Below are 24,363 nucleotides of genomic sequence, written 5' to 3' on the forward strand. Positions count from 1 at the left end.
ACTGCAGGGTGCAAGACCACACCTGGTCAACGTAGGGCACACTGGCAGACCATCGCGGACATCATTAGTGCCCTTGGATTTGTGAGGCGCACAGCTGATGATTGCTACAAGCGGTGGAATGACCTGAAACGCAGAGCAAAGAACAAGCTGGCCTCAAATCATGCCTCTACTCTGGTGACTGGCGGTGAGTCTCCAGCAGAGGACAACCAACTCACTGAACATGAGTCTGTTGCTGGAACCTTCATCACAGAGGAACAGATCCAAGGCGTGGGAGACCTACCAGATTACGACGCATTGTCCGGTGAGTGCCCATGCATGTGTGTGTAATCCATGTGTATGTTGTTTGGGTGACAGGTTCTGATTGAGTGCCAGGTGAGGGTGTGTACTCCTGAGTGGTATGGGTCACCCATGTGCTTCCTCCAAAACATTCACCGGCCTTGGATTTGGGTATGACAGTATACTTTCTGCCCACAGTAGCCAATTAGCGCCACATTACTGCAGTTGCCCTTGAACTGTCATCTTGCAACAACATTGTTCTGATTTTTTCAGTGTTCATTCAGGCTGATTGTTTGAATTGTCCCATTTTTGCAACGCATTTTTCAGCCCTAATGCCACATATGTGACATGCTTCTGTCATAGATTTCACCCCACATTTGTTACCTTGTTATGTGAATGATTAGACCATTCAGGCTGATTGAGTATTGGCCTGCTCACATTAATTTATGGGGCCTGTTTGAATATGGTACATGATAGTTGTTTCCTGTCATGTTGAAGTGACCAACCATTGATTTGTACATCTGCCTGCGATCACTGTATTATTGTACACTGGATGTGTTGTAGTGTGTGGCACATGCGTATTTTGTCACATTATTTAGCATTTTTCATCTCATCATGTCCGTCTCACATGGATGGGTGACAGTACTCATTCACTGACATATGGCTGTACTTGTCAAATGTACCATGGCAAGGCTACATGCCATCTGTGTGCTGGCATGTGTCATGTATGTGTATTGGACATGCCACTCACAGGCTAATGTGTGATGCCAGTGCTACCCAGCATGCATCAAATGTGTTACTTTTCCGTCTTGGTGTCCTCAGTGTCTGCTTTTTGCCTCCCCTTCCAACTCAGTGACAGTGCATGCATGCCAGGGTTATTGTCATGTGGGACATGTGTAAATCATGTACTGGATCTCTGGCTTGCAAGGCCTATGTGTGTGCTATGGTGCTCATGCCTGTTTTCATTTGCTGTCTTTCATGTTTTTGCAGGTGATGACGCACTTGATGCTGTAGAGGTGGAGGAGATGGTGCAGACCCAAGAGGAATCTCAGGCACGACCGGGCACCAGTGGAGGACGTGGTGTGGTGGTGGGTGAAAACCCAATGTTATTGCAGACCATACTGTCCAGGGGTGTCTCTGGTTGTACCTCCCCAGACCTCTATGATTCGGGTGCTGAATCGGATGAGGAGACTAATGTGCTGTCGCAGGTTAGTGTTTCTGGCAGGCATTCTGTTCTGTCCAACCCACCTGCACCAGGGGTGAAACCCTCTATGGGGATGTCAGTGTGGGTAACTCTGCCTTTGGCGGATACAGATGCAGGGTCACATTCCACAACATCTGATCCTGTTCCTGGGCCAGCAGATCAGAGGGGGAATGCAGTCCTGCAGCCTCAGGCAGTTCCGGCACAGCAAGGTGCAGATCGCCTTGCCCCAAACAGGTGTGGTGTCCGCCGACGCAGTGGCCGTGCGCCACCAGGCAATACTGTATGGGAAAACTCCATTTAAGGTATTGCAGCACAACAGGGAGCATCAGTTGAAATGATGGCTTAGGCAATGGAGAGGGTGGCCACTTCCATTCTCCCCCCTGAAAGGCAGATGGAGCAACAACAGCAAGCAACAGACTCCATTTGCCAATCACACAGGGAAGACATGGTGGCGTCCAACAGGGACCGACGGGCGGCACTGGAGACTCTGCGGGAAGCCATTTCTGTGGAGTCACAGGGCCACAGAGAAGCCCTGAGGTTAGAACTCCAGTTCCTCAGGCAGACTCTAAGTGAACTTGAGGCTTCCCGAAATTTAAGGTCAGAACAGCAGCTGGAGCAGCTCACACGTTCGCTCTCAGCTGAGCTGCAGGCAACTCGGGAGGAGATCCGGGCATCACGCAAGGCCAAGCGTGCAGAAATGCAGGCAACCCGTGAGGTGCTGCAAGGGGATCTCCGCACTATCATCCTCCAGAATCAGACCTTCAACACCCGCATGCTTGCTGCCATGGAGGACCATACCAGGGCTTTGCGTGGGCTGCCTCCCATAGCACCACCACCTCCTGATGCAGAAGCAGAGGGTGAAGAGAGCGACAGCCGCAGTTCTCCCACAATAGCGCAGCCGTGCAGGCCATGACCCATGGAGGTAATTTTTTCTTTCGCAGCATCCACGCAGGTGGGTGTTGGTGTGAACCCTGTCCTCGAACCTCCTGGGTGGCCTCCCCCCCGGCCCCCACATGGCCATTTTTGATTTTTATGTTTTTTTTTTACAGTGTGTTGCCTTGTGTGGCTCCCGTGGACATCCACTGTGTATTCCAGCTGGGCACATGCAGGCTTGTCCTGTGTTTGGGTTAGATGCTTGGGTTCCTGACACACACACCCCTCCTGCTTCCCTTTCCATGGGCTTGCAAAGGGTGTGACCAAGTGACAGTGACTTACACAGTCATTGGGCTCTCATGAGCTGTGTGGGCAGTCTGTAGTCAAAACTGTGTGTTCATCCCTAGTGGGGATTGTTGTTGTATTGAACACTGCGTGGTGTATTGATATGTGCTTTTGCATCCATGTCTTCCTCCTTATTCACAGGTACCTTCTTCATGTCTTCACAAGGCCGTCTACTTTGCGGATGCAGTTCATGTTGTATGCAGTACACTAACACATTTGCCTGACGTCAACACTCTGCATTTGGAAGGGGTGGATGTGCTGGCTTATTCAGGTTGTAAAACTTGCACTACTTTTATTTGGTACTGTCATATTTTGGCAATGTTTCATCCTGTGTTGCTGTATTGTGTTGTTGGTAAGTATTTGGTCATGTGTGATGTTTGTTATTGATTACTGGGAGCATATTGTTTGTGGCCTGTTTCCATTTGGGACAGTGCACTTTGTGACACTTGTGTCATGTGTTGTGCATTCCTTTGTTTAATTTCACAAAGTGGGTAATCATTCATGCAGCATGAATGTGTGTCTTTTTGTGACACAGCATTGGTTGCCTTTCGGTAGGTAGGGATGCACACAATGTAACACTTCTTCCAGGTGACCAATCTCAGGCTGGTATGGTTGTGACAGTTGACTGTCTCTTATGTCATCATCATTGATTGTCAGCTGGTATGTACCAGGGCTGTGTGCACTCCACAGGGGTGTGATTTTAGGTGAAGTAATTAGCCAGCAGCTGCGTACGGGCTGCCTCACCACGTGCCCTTTCCCCTCCCATGCACAGCGGCGTGCATGTGGTTGGGGATGTGGGGGCACCACCATGTCCACCGGCAGGCCCTGGCGGGTTGCAACGTTGTGCAGGACACATGCTGCCACTATGATCCTGCACACTACTGGGGGCGCGTATAGCAGCTGCCCACCAGAGCGGTCAAGGGAGCGAAAGCATGACTTGAGCACTCCAAATGTGCGCTCCACTATGCCCCGGGTTGCAATATGGGCTGTGTTGAATCTTACCTCGGGTGGTGTGGTGGGGTTCCGAATTGGCGTCATCAGGTGGGTGCTCAGAGGGTAGGCACTGTCCCTTGGGGAGGTGATGATTGGTATCATTAGTGGGGTTGTGACATTACTCAGTATCTGACATGCACGCATGTTCAGAGGCATTTATACTCACCAAGCAGCCATGTATCGCCATGCCGCCCAGCTTCTGGGTCCCGGTTTAGGGTTGACATTCTGTAAATTAAACTGTCATGGGTAGACCCTGGATAGTTGGCATATACTGAGGTGATGATTCCCTTGGCATCACATACTACCTGCACGTTGATGGAATACCAGTGCTTGCGGTTTCTATGGATGTGCTCAGTTGCCCTGGGAGGACGTAGAGCCACATGGGTGCAATCAATGGCACCTAGCACTTTGGGGAAGTGTGCCACCCCGTAAAAATCCTGGACGGTAGCCTGCCTTTCTGCAGGTGTTCTGGGCAGGTATATGTGCCTGCGGACTGATGGGCGTGCAGTCATGATGGACAACACCTGGTGTAGGCAGCGTGACTGCGTGGCCTGTGACACCCCCCCCCCCACCATGGCACTTGTCCGCTGAAATGAACCAGTGGCCAACAAGTGCAGTACATTGAGCACCTTTTTCAAGGGGCTCAGTGCTTGGGAGCACAGGGTGGGTAAAGTGAGGTCATCCTCCCACTCACTCACCAGGTCGAGTATTATGTGAGGTGGAAACCTGTACCTCCCATACACCTGGTCATCAGGCATCCCAAAAAGGCTGGTCCTGGGTGTAAAAATTCTGGCCCTGACTATCCTCCTCCTCCTGCGGTGTCCCACGGACACTGCTGCGAGGAACGGTATATTCATCGTAGCGTCTGACCTTGTTTGTTGTTTGTGTGCACTTTTATGCTGCGCGGGTCTGCGTATGCCTGCTTCCTGCTGGCGTACGTGTTTCCGGATTAGAGCGTCTTTTTTGGCGAACGCGTTTCCCCTGTTCGATTCCATGAATACGTGTTGTAGGCGCGCGTGTGGGCGTTCCGCGCATTTGCCTCCTGTACTTCCCCGTAACGTCCACATTTTCACACGTTGTTCCCCATTCCGCGTGTTACGCCCCGTGTTCTGCCTACTTTTGTTGTGTGCGCCGCGCTATGGGCGCTTTCGCTGTGCACGTAGTGCACGCCGTTTGATGACGTGTGCGCCTGCGTGCGCCAGGCAGGATTAGAACGCACATCCCAGTATTTACACGCGCACAGACTTCCATGAATCGATGTGCGTGGCTTTCGCACGCTTGCACTGCGATTTTCGCACTAGCGCTGTGATTCGCACGCTTTCGCACGCTTGCGCAGAGATTTTCGGCGCACAATAATTCCATGAATTGCCTGAAAATGTCAAAGGAGGCAGCGGCATGATCTGCATGTCCTTTAAAAACGAGGCGCATAGGAGAACTTCTGGAAAGTAGGGATTTCGAAAGAAATACAAAATCAATCCTGGAGGTATGCAAACCTCTTTTTCAAGAAATCGTTTTTGCAGAGGAAGCACTAGTTAATGGTAGTAAAAGCTCAGGGCCCCCATGAATTCGACCCAAAGAGCCCCTTTTTTGTACTAATATGCTGTTTAGAAGGGTAAAACATGTCCTCCTTGAAAAAGTCATGATTATGCGCACAAGCCGGATTGAAATCTCCTGCCACTGCTTTGTGGTTTTGATGACCTTCCCTCAATCAATCCTTAAAAATACAACTCAGTTCATTATGAAGTGCATCGATATTTATACCTGCTGGATTTGAATAAATATTGATGATCAGAATTTTATTATTTGGCGCATCTCGCCCAAACTGTAGTTCAACCACTAAAAGTCCTTTGCTCAAGGCATCAATGAGTGTAAATGAAAGTCCCAGTTTTATATCTACGGCTATTGCGAGCCCTCCACTTGGCTCGCCACTTTTACCCCTACTTGGCATCTTCGAAAATACTTTAAACCCCTCAATAAGCAATGGTCTTAACAACATGGTCTCTTGCAGCAATATGATCTCAAAGACTAGAAAGAAAGAGGAGAAGTTACCGCCATTAACCTGTTTTTGAAAACGCATCTATTCCAAGAGAGCACAGACAACGGTTGTGATTATTCCGCATTTTAAGGGCTGCACAGCAAAAAGATTGACTTTTTTCATCCGATTTCATGTGGTCTTTAAAACACAGAAAAATTTATATTTTGGGGGGTTTCTCCCCTCAAATCCCCCTTTCCTCCAGCACAGTCACACATGGATACAAACACACACGCATGAACATGGACTCGCTCACCCGCCCATGCCCTTCCACACAAGAAAAACTCTTCCCCGAACCCCCCAGCAAACCCATTTATTCGTGCCCCCTTCCCATCCACACCACACATTTTTCCCACACACACATACACTTACCCTGAACACCCACAACCTTCATCTTGCCTACCCCCCAAGTGCTCTCGTTTGCGGCAGGGGCTGACATTTCGATTTAGAAAGACCACTCTGAGCGGTCTTTCTAACAAAAAAAGAAATGTTCTTCCGGTAAAACTAAAGAGTGATTTTCACTCTATACCCATCTCAAAGCGGAAGTACCATGGAGCTGGCAGGATAGGCGTACCTCAGCGCACCACTGTAGACCACACTTGCGTCCGCAGTTCCACACTCCGGAAATCTGTTCAACAGGAAAACAGTTTCCTATCACACAAGCATATACAATAACGGTACACAAATCACAAGGATTAAGTATGGCCTAGCCTTTAATTAAATCTTATCAAAGGTTTTCAATGTTGCATTCCCCAGAGTACGTACATCCAAAGGATTGCATATACTTAACCTTGACATTCCCAAAAAACCACACATATACCCATATATAGAATACTGTAGACTGCAGTCACTACATGCATCCCATGGACCTCCAATTGATAGTCCCAAAAACAAATCTCTAAGAAAAACCATGAGTAAGGAAAACCAAACAAAATGCAACAAGAATGACCACTGATATATACAATAAAATCACTGCACCAAATAAAACTCCGCACAAAAACGACAGTGCTGCAATCTTACAACAAAGCCCATCAGCATGAATTAACAAAACGGGAGTAAACTGCGATACAATTGTAACCCTAACATTACTACTAAAAATTAAGCTCTTATAAAACAAATTGAAAGGACCATACAACACAAAGTCACTTTGGCCATAAAAACACTTACCACTCAAATAAATGAAAAGCAAATCGATGAAGACTGGTTGTCTTTGACAGTATCAAAACCAAAACAGGCTCAAAAACCACAAATAACACGATTCAGAGAAACTGTGGCCATATTTAATACATTAAAACTTCATCAAGTACCATTAATCGGTTATTAAGTGTCTTAAAGTATGCTGCTTTTTCCATTTAATCATGCAAAATCACATAAACAATGCATATGTCATTCTACTTCAAACCGCAGATTTACAAAATTGCATTTAAATAGCTCATCCAAAAGGTAAATATGCACGGAAATTTAGTATAAACTAGCGCATAGTAATTAGTGGCGGGGTAATTATTATCAGTCTCCATGGTTTCGTGCAAGTGGTTCTGGGCCCTGGAAATCTCCTGCCCCAAGAACAGAAGACCCAGCCATAGGACAAAGGTCAGTGTCTATATTAGAAATTCAAAATGGCAGGGATCGCCACATGAACAACACAACATTCTTCAAGTGCTCTCGCTCTCCAGGTGCCTGTTGTTCGATTTTGTTAAACTGTGATGTCACAAAGATGAGGCTACATCCCAAAAACCTAACAGGGGAAGGGATTGGTTAGTAATGTAAACTATATATGTATTCTATAAGGGATACGTGTGCTAATTGGGTAAGTCATATCTGGTGGCTCCTCCTGAAACCACCTCTATGTGTCACAAATACAAAGATACATGTTAGCGAAAGATGATTGGCCAGTGCAACATAGTGTAAGCTTAGCTTGGAAGGTGGTTAGAGACTGGACAGAGAGGGTCTTCTAAGCCTAATAGCTTTGGACAGTTACCATGCCAAGTGCCCCTATTCAAGGTAGTGGGAACGACCCCAAAGGTGCTGCATGTTCCCAATATGTTACCATCACCGATCTCCCAGGCCTTGAGACAGAACATTCGGCTTTGTACCTGTATTGTCTTTTGTATCCTTCTACCTTTGTTTCGATGGGAACAGCTATCTTGGTCTGGTTAGAATGAATAGGTCCGGTCTTGTGGTTCAGATCACGTGTGTAGGGACCACGGAAGGGATTTCTCTTGCATGTAATTATGAGGATTATCAGCTCATGTTCCCTGCAGATGCCCTATCTCTTCTGTTAATTTGATACTTTCTTTCCCTGCATGTCCTTGGCGAGGCTGTGCACAGTGTCCGCACTGGAAGTCTGATCTGCATGATTCAGCAAGATCACCCTGTCAGCCTTTCTCTGTGTTCTTTAGTTTGTCTTGCCTTTCCCATTCATTCCAATGTACGTATGGCTTCCATCTTTATTCACATTGCCGTACATGTTAGTTGCGGTTAAGTGTCAGCAAGCTGTTCATTGGTATTCTTATGCGTCTTGCGGTTTCTGCATAGCAAAAGAGTATACATGTGTCAGTCCTCTAACTGTGTCATAAGCATTTGCTTTGTGTCTATCAGCAAAAAAGCTAAATGTCTGTGTAACTTCATGCATGGATGTCTAAGTGCTTCATGTCTAACGCATCTATGTCATGATGTCCGTCGTGACATCAACAGCGTTCTTGGAGGTTGCAGTTAGTCAACTTGTTTAATTGATGACAGCTGCATCTCTTCAATACTGTCATCCGGGTATGGTCTGAATGGCTGCCTGAGTGAGTAGCACTTCTCACATCTCCGATACATCAATGATGGGGAGGAAGAGCCCAGAAGTATGTCCATCTCTCGTTTCTGTATTGCCAGGCTGAGAGTGGGATGGGTGTAACAAGGGCCACATTTGAATCTCCCTCTTCAACGGAATTAAAATAAAACATTAAAGCACTGCAAGTATCTATTTCAGGAACTAGATACAACATACAAGCAATCATTGAGACCCATTTTACTTGCTGTCACACTCAAATGTACAATGTGTACACTAATATAAAGTAAAAACCATATAATTTGGAAATGACAATGCAACATTAACTCTAAGACAATACAATTAATGTTAAAACAAACCGTGCTGCAACAAATAACATTAAGAAGTCACTGACATAAGTAAAAAATAAACATGCATAAAAAGGAAAACATGAACAGTCGCAACCTCACTAAAATAAGAAAACATGTAAGAGAGTTAAGGTTACTAAGTATTAAAAGGTACGACTTTAGCTGTGGCAGTAATGCACCACTTATTTGCGGGACACATACTTAGAGAGGGTCCACTGAGGACATAGCCATCTATAAGCTGTGAAGCAAGAAGTGCCCGGAATTGATGTGGAGAGCCCCAAGGAATAAGTCAAAGTCTACAAATGTTGGAAATGGCAATGTGAAGGTTAAAGCAATTATTACATGCAATGCATGACACCAAACCGGCATTGTTGGAATGTTAACTCGCCCTTTAAAATATGACGCTGCTCTTTACAGTTTAAGCAAACAGTTTTGAAGGGGCACGACCTGCCTGGGACAAAGATGGCCACGTAGTTCTGGTGCACTGGCGAGCTCATTCAACTCGGATTGCGTAGCTCGGACAGGGAGCGACTGGTAGAGAGAATGTTGCGGGAGCAGGCCTGTGAACACAAGGTGAACATCTGATGCTCGGGTTTCATCCCAAACGAGCTTGGAGGACCCTGTCATGGAGCTTGTGGGCCTGCGCAGGAGGCACTCATCCGAAATGGCAGCGCACACAGACCAAGGTGGTGCTCGGAGTGATAGCCACGAGTTGGTGCGGCATGCCGACCCAAGTCCCCAATGCTGAATGCCCAGCTGCAAGAGAGAGCAGAGGAAGAAGGCAGGAAGGCTTGTCTCTAGAGACCACCGCACTGGTGTTGCCTGGTCCCAAGATGGTGCCGCTGGGTGCCTCCATGGACTCCCAGTTAGCAGACACTGTGAGGCCTGCGCAGAAGGCACTCATTCAAAATGGCAGCGCACATTCAACCATGGTGCTGGTGCCCCAGCAGTGCTCTGAGTGATGACCAATGCTGAACGCCCAGCTGCAAGGGTGGAGGAAGAAGCCAGGAATGCTCCTCTGTTTAGAGACCACGGCACTGGGTTTGCCCAGTCCCAAGACGGTGCTGCCGGGTGCCTCAGTGGACTCCAAGTAAGCAGACGCTGTGAGGCCTGCACAGAAAGCACTCATCCAAAATATAGGCACATGCTGAACCAAGGTGCTGGTGCCCTGGCAGTGCTCGGAGTGATCTCCAATGCTCAATGCCCAGATGCAAGGGTGGAGGAAGAAGCCAGGAACACTCCTCTGTTTAGAGACCACGGCACTGGGTTTGCCCAGTCCCAAGACGGTGCTGCCGGGTGCCTCAGTGGACTCCAAGTAAGCAGACGCTGTGAGGCCTGCACAGAAGGCACTCATCCAAAATGGCGGCAAATGCAGAACCAAGGTGCTGGTGCCCTGGCAGTGCTCGGAGTGATCGCCAATGCTCAATGCCCAGATGCAAGGGTGGAGGAAGAAGCCAGGAACGCTCCTCTGTTTAGAGACCACCGCACTGGGTTTGCCCAGTCCCAAGATGGTGCTGCCGGATGTCTCTGTGGACTCCCAGTAAGCAGACACTGTGAGGGCCCGAGAGAGCGTGCGCAGCAGACCATTGCAGTTCCAGCAAGAGGGGCTGCAGGAGCACTGGGCAGGTCAGCTGGGGGGTGAATTTATTTTCAAATTTGTTTATTGGCATTTTCAATAATATCAAACAAGTTGTGTGCGATAGTGCCTTTCTCAAATAGCATTAGGCATATGTTTAACTTAACGTCAAGAAAATACAAATACAAAACAAAACAATCATAACTGTCTCCATATTCTATCTGTTTCATATATCGTCAACTGATACGGGGGAGGGTGGGAGCGAACGGGAACCATCTAGCAACTTCAAAAGGGGGAGGGCTTCCGAAAGGGCTCTATCATCTGCAGCACTTCCACTGCTGCTGACTTTATGATAGGTCCCACATGGGCCTAGATTGAGTTCCAATTCTCGGGGGTTTATCATCCGAGGGGTGGAACATGTGTCTGGTGAGTTCCTTCCATGCCTCGAGTGACATACTGGAGTCATTCGTGGATCCAGCCACACAGTCCTCCCATGCCACGGTCTCGGCTAGCACCCATCATTCAGTCTCTTTGTGCCATAGTTTCAACTGAGGGCCCATGGGTTTTTTCCAAGCCATCGCAATAGTTATTTTGGCCAGTATGCACAATATGTCCATGAGTCTTGTCGCATGCTTGAGTTTGGTTGGTCTGGGGTAGGTTCCCAGGAGGCACTCATCGGGTGTCCAGTTATATTTACTCAGGCCTGCTTTTTCGCAGGTTTGTTGAACCTTCTCCCACAGAGCCCTCGTTCTGGGGCATTCCCATAACATGTGGATCAGATCCGCTTTTTCCCCCTTGCACCAGTTGCAGGTCGGTAGTGCCTGGGGATTGAAGGTGGCTATGCGGCACGGGGTCAGGTAAGTTCTATGCAGAATGTTCAACTGAATCTGTCTGAATCTATGATTTCTGGACACCGTTTTGGGGAATGTAAGTGCTCTGTTCCATTCCCCTTCAGACATTTCTCGGCCTATGTCCACCTCCCATTTGCTTTTCATTTCCATGCTCCGAGGGTTTGGTATGTCGATCAGGTGGCCATATATTTGCGAAATGGGTCTACCGCCCTCTCCTAAGTTGTACATCAGAGTGAGGAGTGGGTCTGTAGCTGGTTCTTCCGGCCACGAGTCCCATTTGCGTCGGGCCACAGCACGGGTTCTTAGATACCATAGAAATTGGCCGGTATGTCTGCCCTCCGTCTTCTGTAGCGAGATGAACTCCCTGAAAGTACCCTCATCATACAGATCTCCCCAGGTGTAGACCCCTTCCCTCTCCCAGAGCCTGATGTGTTTCAAGTCAGAAAGTGTTGTGCATAAGTCTGCGATCAGGGGAACTTCTGGGCATAGGAGTTCCGTGAGTTAGTGAGCATTTTCGCCCTGTGCCAAATTTTTCTCCCTTGATCAGCCAAAAAGAGTAAAGTTCCCAGCAGTTTGGACGGTGCCCAGACCAGTTCTTTCAGATGGAATTGGGGCAGCATGGCCTGTAGCAATGGTGTTTCAGATGTGGGTTCGTCATCTAGCCATTTGGTCACAAAACTAAGCTGTGCTGCTAGGTAATATCTTTCTAGATTCGGAAGTTGAATACCGCCTTGGCTATATGATAGGGTTAGCAACTGCAACTCTATCCTGTGCCTACCTTTCCCCCATAAGAACTCTTGCAGTATGGTCTCGAGCAGTCGGAAGAAGGATTTGTGTATATAGTAGTGTACATTTTGAAACCCATAAAGGAATCGTGGGAGAACGATCATTTTGATTATCGAAGCTCTGCCCATCATCGAAAGGGGGAGTTTCGCCCAGAACGTCATTGATTTACGTAGAGCTGGGAGTGCTGCCTTTGTGTTGCGTTCGTGCATTGACTCGGGGGCATGCATTATGTGCACTCCAAGGTAGCAGAATGATGTATTCTGCCACTGGATGCCCACCTCAGGGAGTGCCTCCAGATTCACTGCTTTCAGGGCCGCCAGGGGGAACATACAAGACTTCGACCTGCTAAAGCTTATCCCAGAGACCTTGGAATAATTGTCCAATACTTCTAGCATTGTTGGTACGTTGAGGTGTGGGTCCTTGACGTATGTGAGAATGTCATCCGCGTAGAGCGAGATGATATGATCCACGTCTCCCAGCCTTATGCCTGCATCGAAAAACTGCTTTCTAAAATAGACAGCTATGGGTTCTAGTCCCAGTATATAAAGCATTGGGGATAGTGGACAGCCCTGTCTAGTCCCCCTGCATATATCCCAGGCCTTCGACACATAGTTCCCAGATTTCACCCTTGCCTTAGGTTTAGTATACAAGATATTAATCCACCTGATAAACCCGGGGCCAAAGCCAAACTCCCTGAGCACCGCTACAAGCCACTCCCAATAGATGGAGTCAAACGCTTTAACTGCATCCGGAGACAGCAGTGCGTATGAGTCCTTGTCTTTTTCGGTTTGCGCTATAATATGTTGTAGCCTGCGTAGGTTCATGGATGTATTGCAGCCCGGCACAAAGCCGCACTGGTCTGGGTGTACTATATCCCCTATTATTCTGGACAGCCGCTTTGCTAAAATCGTGGTCAGGATTTTAACGTCATAATTTAACATTGCAATTGGGCGATATGAGTCACATTGGTCTGCCGGCTTGTTGGGCTTGAGGATCGGAATCACGAGCGTCTCCCTCATGCTTTCGGGTAGTATTCCTTCTTCGTATGCCTCCTGGTACACTGCGTGTAATAGGGGGGTCATGGAGGACTCATACGTTTAAAAAAAACTCTGTGGGCAACCCGTCTGTACCAGGTGCCTTGCCTGTGGCCAGGGATCTAATTGCATCGGTAATGTCTTCGGGCGTGATTTCTGTTTCAAGGGAGTCGGCTTACTCGGGGGACAGCCTAGGGAGCCCTATCTCCTCCAATGTTTCTATCAACTGTTCATGGGGGACCAGCACCTCATGTGAGTACAGGTGGGTGTAAAAGCGAGTGAAAGTATCATTTATACCCTGCTGTGTGTAGTGTGTGTTTCCATCCTCATCTTTTAGTGAGGTGGTGGGGTGTTTGGGGTGTTCTTTTCGGCAGAGCCAGGCGAGTAATCTGCCTGGTTTGTCCGCCTCAACATGTGCTCTGTTTGTTCTGGCAGTATAGTCGAACTTTTCCAGCCTGTTCCACGCGGTTGTGTTCCTCTCTCTATGTTTTACAAGCTCCTATTCTCTCTGTTGGGTATCTACGGGGGTCGTTTTGAGTCGCTCAATTTGCCGTTCCACTAGGTCTAGTTCTTTCCTGAGCAACTTCTTGATACCTCCCGCCTTCACAATGATTTCTCCCCTGGTTACCACCTTTAGGGCCTCCCACACTGTGCTATTGTAAGCTACACTGCCGGTGTTAACCTCTAGGTAGGCATCAATAGAATTGTGCAATTCCTCCCGGAAGGCTGGGTCCTTCAGGGCGTCTGTGGGCATTTTCCACATGGGAATGGCGGTTCTGGGCCCTTTCTGATACAATGTCATCAGGAGCGGGGAGTGATCAGAGACAGTCCTCCCCAGGTATTGTGCTCCCTCCACCCGGGGTAAGTGTTCCCTGTCTACGAGTATATAATCTAGTCTTGTGTGTAGCTTATGTGGAGATGAGTAGAATGAGTATTGGCATGCTTCAGGATGCTTTTCCCGCCACACATTCGTCATGTCCAGCCTCCCCAACATGGCGGACAGTGCTGCCGTAGCGGTCGATGGGCCTCCCAACTGTGGTGTGGACCTGTCTAGCCTTGGGTCGTCCACACAGTTAAAATCTCCCCCCCAAATAAAGAGATTGTTCCTATACTGTGCGACTCTGGGGTACAGTGTGTTCAGGTAGGACGGTATGTTATTATTAGGAAGATAGGAGTTCATGATGCATACTGCTTCCTGTTCAATGAATCCCCAAATTACGACGAACCTACCTTCCGGGTCTATCTCTGTTTTGTCCACCCGGAATGGGAGCTGTGGGCGGATCCAGATGTAGACCCCTCTTGCGTAATTAGAGTAAGTGGTGCCAAATCCCTGTCCTCCCCAATGTGTTTGTAGCTTGGTCACAGAGTCCCCCGTACAGTGGGTCTCCTGTAGTAATGCTATCATTACTCCTTTTCTGTGCAGGTAGGTTTTAATCCTGTTTCTTCTGAGATAAGTCCTCAGACCCCTTACATTCCATGTCATTATTTTTATGGTGGTCGCAGCCATAGGGGTTCAGTAACGGATCCGTTGTCCCCTCCTTTCCCCACCTCTGCCGCTCCTGGGCATGGACCTGCTATCCAGGGGTCGGTCTGTGATGGGGTTGGGGTGCGAGCCACTTCCTTTCCTCCTTCTCTTCCTCCTCCCCTACCAGTATCACTTGGAGACTTGTAAACATTAACAATCCTCATTCTAGTGAATGGGGGCAACAAACCTTTCAACTCAGAACTGCCCCCAGCAGTTGCCTCCACCTTGCAGCGCTCGGGGGCACCCGATCCTTCCAGGCCTTTCCGGGCCTCCTGGTGCGGGTGGTGTGTCGGCAGTTGGCCTCCACGTGTTTCAGGGGGGTGCGTCGGCTTCGTTGTTATACGCATGGGTCGGTGCGCTCCTGCCCGTCGTAGCGTTCGTGGAGTTGTAAATCTCAAGCGGTCCGGTGATCATTCGGCAGTTGTGCAAACCTTTATTCTTTCCTGTTGCTTGGTGCATTCAATGGCCTGTGACTTCTTGCGCAGTGCTTTCCTTTTCATCTGCAAGGTTGTTGTCCTCAAGCCACACATTAGCCGCTGCCGGGGTCCCGAGAAAGATAGCTTTCCCCTTGTATAGTACCTTAAGGCGGGACGGGTACATTAGCATGTACTTGAGGTTTAGCTTGCGTAACCTAGCTTTCACCGGCACAAATGAGTTCCGTGCTCGCTGCACCGCGGGGGTATAGTCTGGATAAATGACTATTTTGGCGCCATGTCTCTCAATTTCCCCTCCTTCTCTTGAGAATCTCAATATAGTCTCTCTGTCGCGAAAGTTCAAGACTTTTGCAATTATTGAGCGTGGTCGGGAGCCCGGGGGGGGCCTTTTCTGTAGTGACCTGTGGGCCCGTTCTATCGAGAAGCCCTGGGTCAGTTTTCCGGCCCCAGTTTCTTGCAATAGCATTGTTTCTACGAATTCAGTCGGGTCTGGGCCCTCTGTGTCTTCCGGTACCCCCAGGATTCGAATGTTGCTGCGGCAGGACCGTCCTTCTGCGTCTTCTGATCACGCCTCTAGCCGCGCTACTTGTAATTCAAGGTCTTGGACCTTAAATTTAAGTTCTGTGGTGTTGTTAACATTGTCTTGCAGCGTTGCCTCCGCTGTAGTTACCCTTTCAGTAAGGTTACGGGCATCCTGTCTCATCAGCTGCATGTCCGACTTGATTTCATCAATCCTGGTTTCGATGGACGTTCGTAGCGCTGCTATAGCCTGTAGCACTTGCATATTTGTTGGATCATCCTCCTTGGTCGTCGGGTCGTCTGCTCCCTGTTGTTGTTTAGCCCTGACCGTGGTGAAGGAGTCCATGGTCGCGGTTTTTAGTTTGCTTTTGGGGGGCGACATTGCTTGTCTTTGGGTGTATTCCTCGGCCTGTCACGTTCTGCGGGGACGTGTATGTAGAGTCGATTGCGAGGGTGGTCGCCGTAAACGGGGAGTCGTCAGCTCGTGGATGTTCCGGAGAGAACCGCCCGTCATCTTCTCCCTTCTCCGTGTCTCTCCTTGTCTCTCGCGGTCTCCCGCCAGCCGGCACCACTCGGGGCCCCTCTTCCACGCTGCGTGCACAGGGTCCCGGGAGATGGCACACCCAGCGGTCTCGCACGGAGGGTCCTCTCCTCTGCCTCCTCCCCTTGGTTTGCGGTCCCAGAGGCAGAGACCCGAGCCGCAGCTAGCAGTGGGGGCAGTCCACCCCGGGGTGTCGCTGGATCGCCGGGTCGGATGCAGCGGGCCTCCCTTTCTCCCTTCGGGAGGCTATCTGCTCTCCAACAGTGCGCCACAGATAGGAACCGTGGGTGCCGCCATTTTGTTGGGCGGGGGCCCTCCTCTCTGTTCGCCTCGAATAACAGTTATCCCAGTCCGATTTTCATGCAGAAACTTCGTCGAGGGTAGGAAAACAGTTCTTCTTCCCGTAGCTACTTCAAATGTGCCTGTTCAGCTTAAGTGGGCCGAACGATTCAGTCCGTTGTAGGATCTCGTGCTGGCCACGCCCCCCCGGAAGGTGAATATGACAGCCCGGGTCAGGTAACCCCTGGGCTGTCAGCGCTTAGTCATACCCTCAGAGAAGAGGGCCTTGGACATATACCAAAGGACAAGTGAGCACTACTGGAAGTCGCATAGCATGCATGCATCGCCCATAAAACAAAGAATGCCGCCGAAGCACGGGAAGAAGCACGCAAAGGGGAAAACCCTGACTCCCCCCTCAATTGAATCGCTTTGGTGCAGTGAACAACCAGGTGCAATGCCAGGCTTGAGCCACAGTGAAGATCTCGTGGGGCAGAAATAAACTCCAGACACCCAACTTGATCAGTCAAGGGTAAGGCTACAAGGAGAAATGCTGCAAGCTATCTAGAAACAGAACCTGTTGAGCTGCATGAGATTGCTGAAGAAAGACTTGGGGAAGATATTTATGGATGAGTGCCAAATAAATATGTACAGCATCTGAGCTTCTAAGGTGGAGATTAAAAATGACCTCCAGGTTATCACTACAAGAGTAGACACCAATGCGTCAGCGATACAGTTTCTGCAGGGTTGCTCCTCCACGAACAAGATCGGCATATAAGAAATGAAGGAGTTGAATGAAATAATACTAGGAAGGATTGAGGATTGTAAAAATAGACACAGATGGTACAACATAAGAGTAAGAGGGGTGATTGAAGGAATGGAGGCAGCAGACCTGGTGGAATGGATACAACAGCTGCTGGCATTTGTGTCCCTGATGCATAAGGTGAAGGGTTCACGCTGGATAGAGTGCACAGAGTTGACCCACAAAGCCAAAATAATGGAGCTTGCCCTGGAGACATTGTAATGACGTTTCACACATATTTATTGAAATAAAGGGTCATGGATGTGATGTCTTTCCCAGGACAATCACTACAATTTACCAAGATCTCTTGCCACTAACACTGCAGAAGAGAATTGTGTTCAGGTGAGTGACAGAGAAGCCGAGGTAGGCAAAGGTCATATACAGATGGTACTTCCAATTTAGTCTCATGTTCACATGGAATGACAAGAGCCATAGGGTGACGATGACCTAGGAAGCGTTCTCTGTCCTGGGGCTCAAGTATGTAGAAGGACCTGCGGAGGAGCTGTAACGTGGAACTGATCAACGAAAACAGCAAGCATACCAAGGAGGAGCTGACTCTAATTGCCCAAGTATCATAAGTGACACTTACTCTGCGCTCAAGGAGGAATTCAGGGGAACACGAACAAGAAACCATGGGGCACTGACATGGGAGATTAATCCCCACTATGAGTGGCGGAGGGGATGCACATGTCCCTGGGTGCAGGCTTGGAGGGCCTGTGTGTAGAACCTGAACTTGGTCTACACTGCCATGGAACACTGAACATGGAAAAAGGTGTGGTGCCCACGGGAAAGAGTCGCATCTAGACTGCATTGGGTCAAAATGAGACCGAACATGGAATGTGAGGGGAGGCAGGCTTTCTATACCCACTGTTCAAATATGATCCAATTGTTATGTCCGGGAGGAGGGGGAGGCGAGAAGAAGAGGCAGGAACCCAATCTATGGCACATCATCGAGGGGAGGTTCTCATTCCATGCCCTCAATAAGTCTGGTCTGCTGACAATATTGCTAAGGCAGACCTTATTGTTGGTGGGAGGTGGATACAAATATGTGGGGGGTGAGGGAAGAGGTGGGGGAAGGGAGGGACACACAAGGGGGAAGTTATCACTGTTTTGGAAGGTGAAGCAGCAGACGACTGAGAAAACAGAATACCACAACTGGATCGGCAGTCAAGAATCTTATACAGAGAGTTAAAAAATGGGCTTTATTGAGACCTGACAGAGACTAGGCACAAAAGTAGAAATAAGCAGGGACACTCAAACATTAGACATTCAGAGTAAGCTGGATAAACATAAGGGGACTTAACTCCCCACATAAGAGGTTGAAGCAGATAAAATTACTAAAGGATCAAAAGACACAGATCGACGAGATCTAAGAGACACACTTGCTATCAGGGTACACAGAATACTTTGCCTCTGGGATAAAGGAGAGAAACGGGGTAGTTATTCTTTTGGGGACAGCGTTACAGTTAAAGTCAAAGCTGTCAGATAAGGTGTGACAATACTTAATATTAAAAGGCAAGATACAGAATAAACCTATGACTCTCGGCTCAATATGGTGCCCAAACACGGCCCAAACAATTTCATGAGATCGTTCCACCCCACACTACAAACTGCGGTGGAAGGACCAATTATCTTGATAGGAGATATGCATATTTACGGATAGATCATATCCTAGTGGACGAAGATATAACACACACTAGTCGAATTACAGAAATAGGCCTATTACAATTTCGGACCATGCCCCAATCATGTGTTCATTAAATGTGCTAGAACAAGAAGCTTACCCCTGTACATGGAAGCTGAGCCCTGGTATTTGTAAAAGATCATCAACTCTAAGCAGCTATTTGTTTCAGAGAAAACAGGAAGAAGAATTTACCGACTCAGTTCATCTGGGATGTCTTTAAGGCAACAATTAGGTGTTCACTTATTGGGAAAGTGGCACAGCTAAAAAAACACAAACATATAGAAAAAAGCAAGCTCCTTTAGTAGATCCCATACTTAGAAGGAGCAAATAAAGCCAAGATCACAGGGAAAACCCTGAGAAAATTATAAGAGGTTAGAAAGCAATTGGCTCTGCAATCCAACCGTACAGAATTTCTAATCCACAGGGCAGGTGATAGGTTCTATGAAACGAGTAACAAACCCTCAGAACTTTGGGCCTTCTAATTAAAATCAAGACAAGCCAATCATAGAATTAGTGAACTGAGAGATGGTTGAGGCACCATATTTCACTGAGAAGCAGACAAACCGTGTGTCCTCAGGTCTGTCTATGAGAATCTCTATTCGCGCGAGACAAAGGGGAGGCAACAAACTTTCTGTGTAAAGTGCGGTTGCCCACCCTTTCAGAAGAAGGCAGAGAGGTAATGGTGGGTGTAATCACAGAGGAGATAGTAATAAAGGCAGTGGGGGCGCAGCAACTAGGAAAAGCCCCAGGCTCAGATGGCTTACCCAGCTCTTCAACTTTGCTTTTCCTGGAATGGTGATCGTTTACCAACACCTGACTTTATTGCTTAAAACCCACCTGTGTGTGCATCAGCACGCGCGTATTGGAGTGGAGCTCCGAAGAGAGGTTTGTGCAGTTTATGCAGCCCCGAACAGAGCCACAACACCTAGATACAAAATATAAACAACACTTGCAAGATTCACCATCTTGCACCAAAACACACTCTTACTACCAGCGCCATAGTAGATCAAACACTAAACAATAAATACCAATCATGGTTTTATGCATAATGTTCTGTAATTGCTTTAATATTGATGTTGGCATTTTCAATTTTACATTTGTATACTTTGTAACCATAGCTCTTGGAGTGGAATTTGGAGGAAAGGTTGGTGCCGTCTGCGCAGTCCGTGCGGGACTGGTGGATGAGATACATGTTTCAAGTTATTATTTCTGAACTGAGCTTTTGGCTCTTAGATTAACTTCTGTGAGAGTTTAACCTTTGATCCTCTCATCATGATAATTCTGGCCTAAATAAAAGCCGACGGGAACCGACTAAACCTCCCCTACCTAGCTCTTATGTATTACGCAGCAGGGTGGGTAGACCAGCAGTCGCTATGCGCACCAGCAAACAGTTAGCACGGGCCCTGTATACATTTTTATGGCAGTGGTAAAGGGGTGAGCAGTTACCACACCTAGTACACATTCAGACTCTCCACAGTAACCTCGCTGCAAAACTCCTAAGGTTCCTTCACACCGAACAAAAACGATTGTTTTTTTTACGTCAGTCAACAGTATGCCAACTAAGAAAACTGATCTGAACAATCCAACGGTGATGATTATTTCCCCCGTTCCCCTCCATTGCCATTGACAACAACAATTCACTATTAAATCTTTGCCTTATTATGCACCGATAGTCCTTTGAAGTGGGTCTCCCTCAGGCTACTACAAATGAGACACGCTTTCCGGCAACGATCCCAGCACTAATCTCTCGGCTAGTCCTGATTTAGAATGTAACATGATTTCCTCTTCTGATGAAACTGACTCTTGTAATTCACCAGTAGAAATAAGATCAAAAATATTGCCTACGGTACAGGAAGACATATCTTTTATGCCGAGCATAAATGCAATTGTAGGAGTCCACTGACGCCATATTTGGCTTATGCTCATCACTAACACAACAGCAACGGGCTACTAAAAATATTCCGGCCTGGTGGTGGATATCATAATAGCACAAAGCTTGGAGTATATTACTTCGAAACGTCCAAGCAACAACAAGGATAATTCACACTATTTAAAGGGGCAAGAACTTGATCCCAACTCTTTATTTTCACCTGCGCCCCCAACACTCTGGTAATGACACAAAATGAGAACATTGGCTAAATGAGGTGGTGGCATTAAGGCCCCCTACAGACCAAACAACCATAGAATCTCTGTATTCAAGTTCAAAACAAAATCATGTGGTGAATAAAAGGAAAACTCCCCTATTGCCGGCAAGGGAATCAAAACAGAAGGAATTAGCAACAGCAAACCGATCTGACATCATATACATGGAAAGTCAAGCCTGTTACGCACTAAAGTCTAAAATGTGGCTGAATGTGCCTCGACTTCCGCCCTGACATCTAATCCACACTTGATAGGTACCATGGACAAATGGTTGCAAGTGCCGTAAAGAGGGGGTAGATCTAAAACAGTTGAGCCACTTCTGGTAAGATCAGCTAACATGACCAGTGTGGTTGTGCAAAGTCAAGCCCCCGTGAATACTCAACTTGCTAGCTACACTGACATGCCTGCACCACTGGAGCAAGTCATGTATCCTGGTTGGACTCTGGCAGGAACAGATGGTGAGATGGCACCAACTATTAGGTAAATGCCTGGTATGAACCACAACACAGGCAATATTTGATACTTCAGCGAGAGCGATTATTCAAAGCCATTACCACAACCATTTGATCCTACCGGCCTGAGATCAGACGTTATGCAAGGCATCAGCCACATTAAGAAGCATTGATCAGTGCACAGTACCATGCCACGTAATACGGCCACCCTTCACCATCGTACATGAAATAAACCCACCTGCCTTGATAAAGACCCCTAAGTGGTCGAAACACGTGTCTGCACCTTTAGTATCATTAAAAAACCAATGGCAAAAATGGAACCAACAAGCTCGCCTCATTTTTTAAATTGAGACCCCACAAACCAAATTCAATTAAAACATGTGAACTGTGTGTGCAGAGCCACTTTCGTGAGAAACCCCAACCATTCTGCAACATTACCATTGTGGTTGTGCAAATCAAGCCCTGTGAATACTCAACTTGCTAGCTACACTGACATGCCTGCACCCTTGGAGCAAGGCATGTATCCTGGTTGGACTCAGGCAGGAACATATGGTGAGATGGCACCAACTATTAGGGAAATGCCTGGTATGAACCACAGCACAGGCAATATTTTGCACATCAGTGAGAGGGATTATTCAAAGCCATTACCACAACCTTTGGTTTGTTGGCCTGCTGCTAAATCAATAGGAATAATGGAAGCCTCTGCCACCATTGAGAGCCTGTTCATGAATCGTTCTCATGTCCTATTTCTGTTGCACCAAATACCTGAACTAAGAATTATTTCTTCTAACGACACAGGCAGCATTGAGCTACCGGATCTGGATAGCTGTATTAACTGGGCTAGTGCCACTTTTGTATCGCCGGTCATTGTTGACCGAATATGGCTCTTTTCGCTGTCAATATTACAGTTGGGTTTCGAAATACAGCTATCCCTACCGAAGTATAGAATTATAGCATCTTTCGAACCGCTATATAAAGCTAACGTAAACAATATAAAGTAAATTGGCATTTTCGACTGCAACTGATATGAATCGCTCTTTGTCAAAGATGAATCCGAAAGGTGGATTTACACACCCAGAAGGTAATCACTGGGTGGTGAATTTGAACTCTGACAGGCCACATTGACCGTCAAGTATATAGCGTCCTCTGGAGCTCTTCTCCTGGAACTCGCATGAGCATACATTATTTATTAACCATTCAGAAGGAAAATACATTGTACGTTCTGCTGACATGCTCTTCTTATGGGAAACTTGGCTTAGACAAGATGTGATGCTCCATAGATACTCTGTACCTTCGGGCAAGGCCTTAAAAGAAAATGTGGGGTGACCCAGGGGAGGTCTTTGTATTGGAGTGAAAAGCCATTTGCTAACTAAAGAATGTATTCGTATCATGATAAGTGATTTGCCCACCCATAATGTAAAAACACTGGCCTTCACTGGCCTTCACTCTGTATGACCCCTCAGATGGGGCGTGTACTCTAGATCTTGTGGAATGTATGAGCAGGATCTTGAGGGGCAGGCAAGGAAAAGCACCAGGAGCAGTAATGATTGCAAGATGAGTTCCCTAGTGAACTCATTAACATTAAGAACAACAAATGTACCGTTAATCAGAAAAAGCTGCTGAGTAAGGGAAGGCTATGGTCGGACATGTTAATATCTTATTAACCAAATGGATGCGCGTCCCTGCTAACCTTGATCACCTGACCTAGTGGGAAAAGTACCTCTTGTCTAGATTGCATATTTGCTTCCCACCATATGCGTGCGCGTGTGATAGCATAGAAAGTGGACTTTACTTCACTGAGAGACCACGCAATATTAAAAATTATGCGACGGTCCTATAAAAATATTGCTTCAGGTGGCCCGACTTCTCAGCTATCAAGCAATGTACAGGGTAACCTAATATCGTGGTCAACAGCTAATGTGAAGAGAATAAATGTCCTGCTAACTAATAGAACCTAGGGATATGCTTCATGAGAATAGATGGGAATCCTTTCCCCAAACCTCCTAGCAGACGACAGACAAACAATCAAGGTAGAAAGCACACAGCCCTCTTTGACATTGCTGTAGACAATATGAGGAAGTATTACCGCAAACCTACTCACATAATAGCCGGAAAAAACACTGAATTAAGTATACTGCGACGAAATTACAAGCAGTGGTTGTGGCACATAAAAACAACAGAACTTCGGCAAATTGGAAAATGATATACCGTTATCAAGAGAAACCCGAGCTTATGGGCAGAGATATTATTCTTACTTTTTTCTCGCATAATGGCCCCGGGTATATACCCAGTAGTTGCCGCCAGTTGCTCCTCATCCCGGGGCACAAAAGGGGCAGTTTTACAAACCCCTGAAACTTTGGCCTCCTGTCCATGCTGGACTCTAGTAGCAAGATTTTTGCTACTATTGTATTAAATTAGCCGAATAGATGGGTGAAGTCTAAGACATGACTCAGTCCCCAGCAGATGGGATTTAGAGGAGGATGAAGCACTACTCAAAGCAGGACAATTTGGCCTATCGAGATCTGGTGAAGACTGTATTGTTGCGCTTGATAGGCATTGAAGCATCTTTGCCTAAAGCCAATGAGACTTCTCCATTCAGTAAATTACGAAAAACTAGATCTGTAAATTGGGATAGATCGCAATCCATCTCCTCTCTAGCACGCAGGAAACGATATTGCTTCTATGCGGCTCAGGGTCACATTCCTGGTGCTCTCCGGAGCTCTCTAACAAAGTATCACAGTCTCTTGTTGAGACGTTTTATTACATACTTATAATTCAACATTCTCCCAGTGTATGAGTACACAGGGCATGGTCAGGAACACCTCATGAATTGCATTATTGCCGCTTATGTACACTCTGTAATGAATCATCTAGTCGCAAACTGACGGGATTCCCTGA

At 47.4% G+C, this 24,363-nt stretch overlaps 1 long non-coding RNA gene across 1 annotated transcript in view; it reads right to left on the reverse strand.

Annotated features, from left to right (window-relative positions):
• The window catches only part of LOC138453746 (uncharacterized), a 326,084-nt gene that overhangs the window by 234,078 nt on the left and 67,643 nt on the right, over positions 1 to 24,363 (reverse strand). The window lies entirely within an intron of this gene.

Source organism: Ambystoma mexicanum, chromosome 4p (genome assembly GCF_040938575.1).
Source record: "Ambystoma mexicanum isolate Mex_15411 chromosome 4p, UKY_AmexF1_1, whole genome shotgun sequence".
NCBI classification, from domain to species: domain Eukaryota; kingdom Metazoa; phylum Chordata; class Amphibia; order Caudata; family Ambystomatidae; genus Ambystoma; species Ambystoma mexicanum.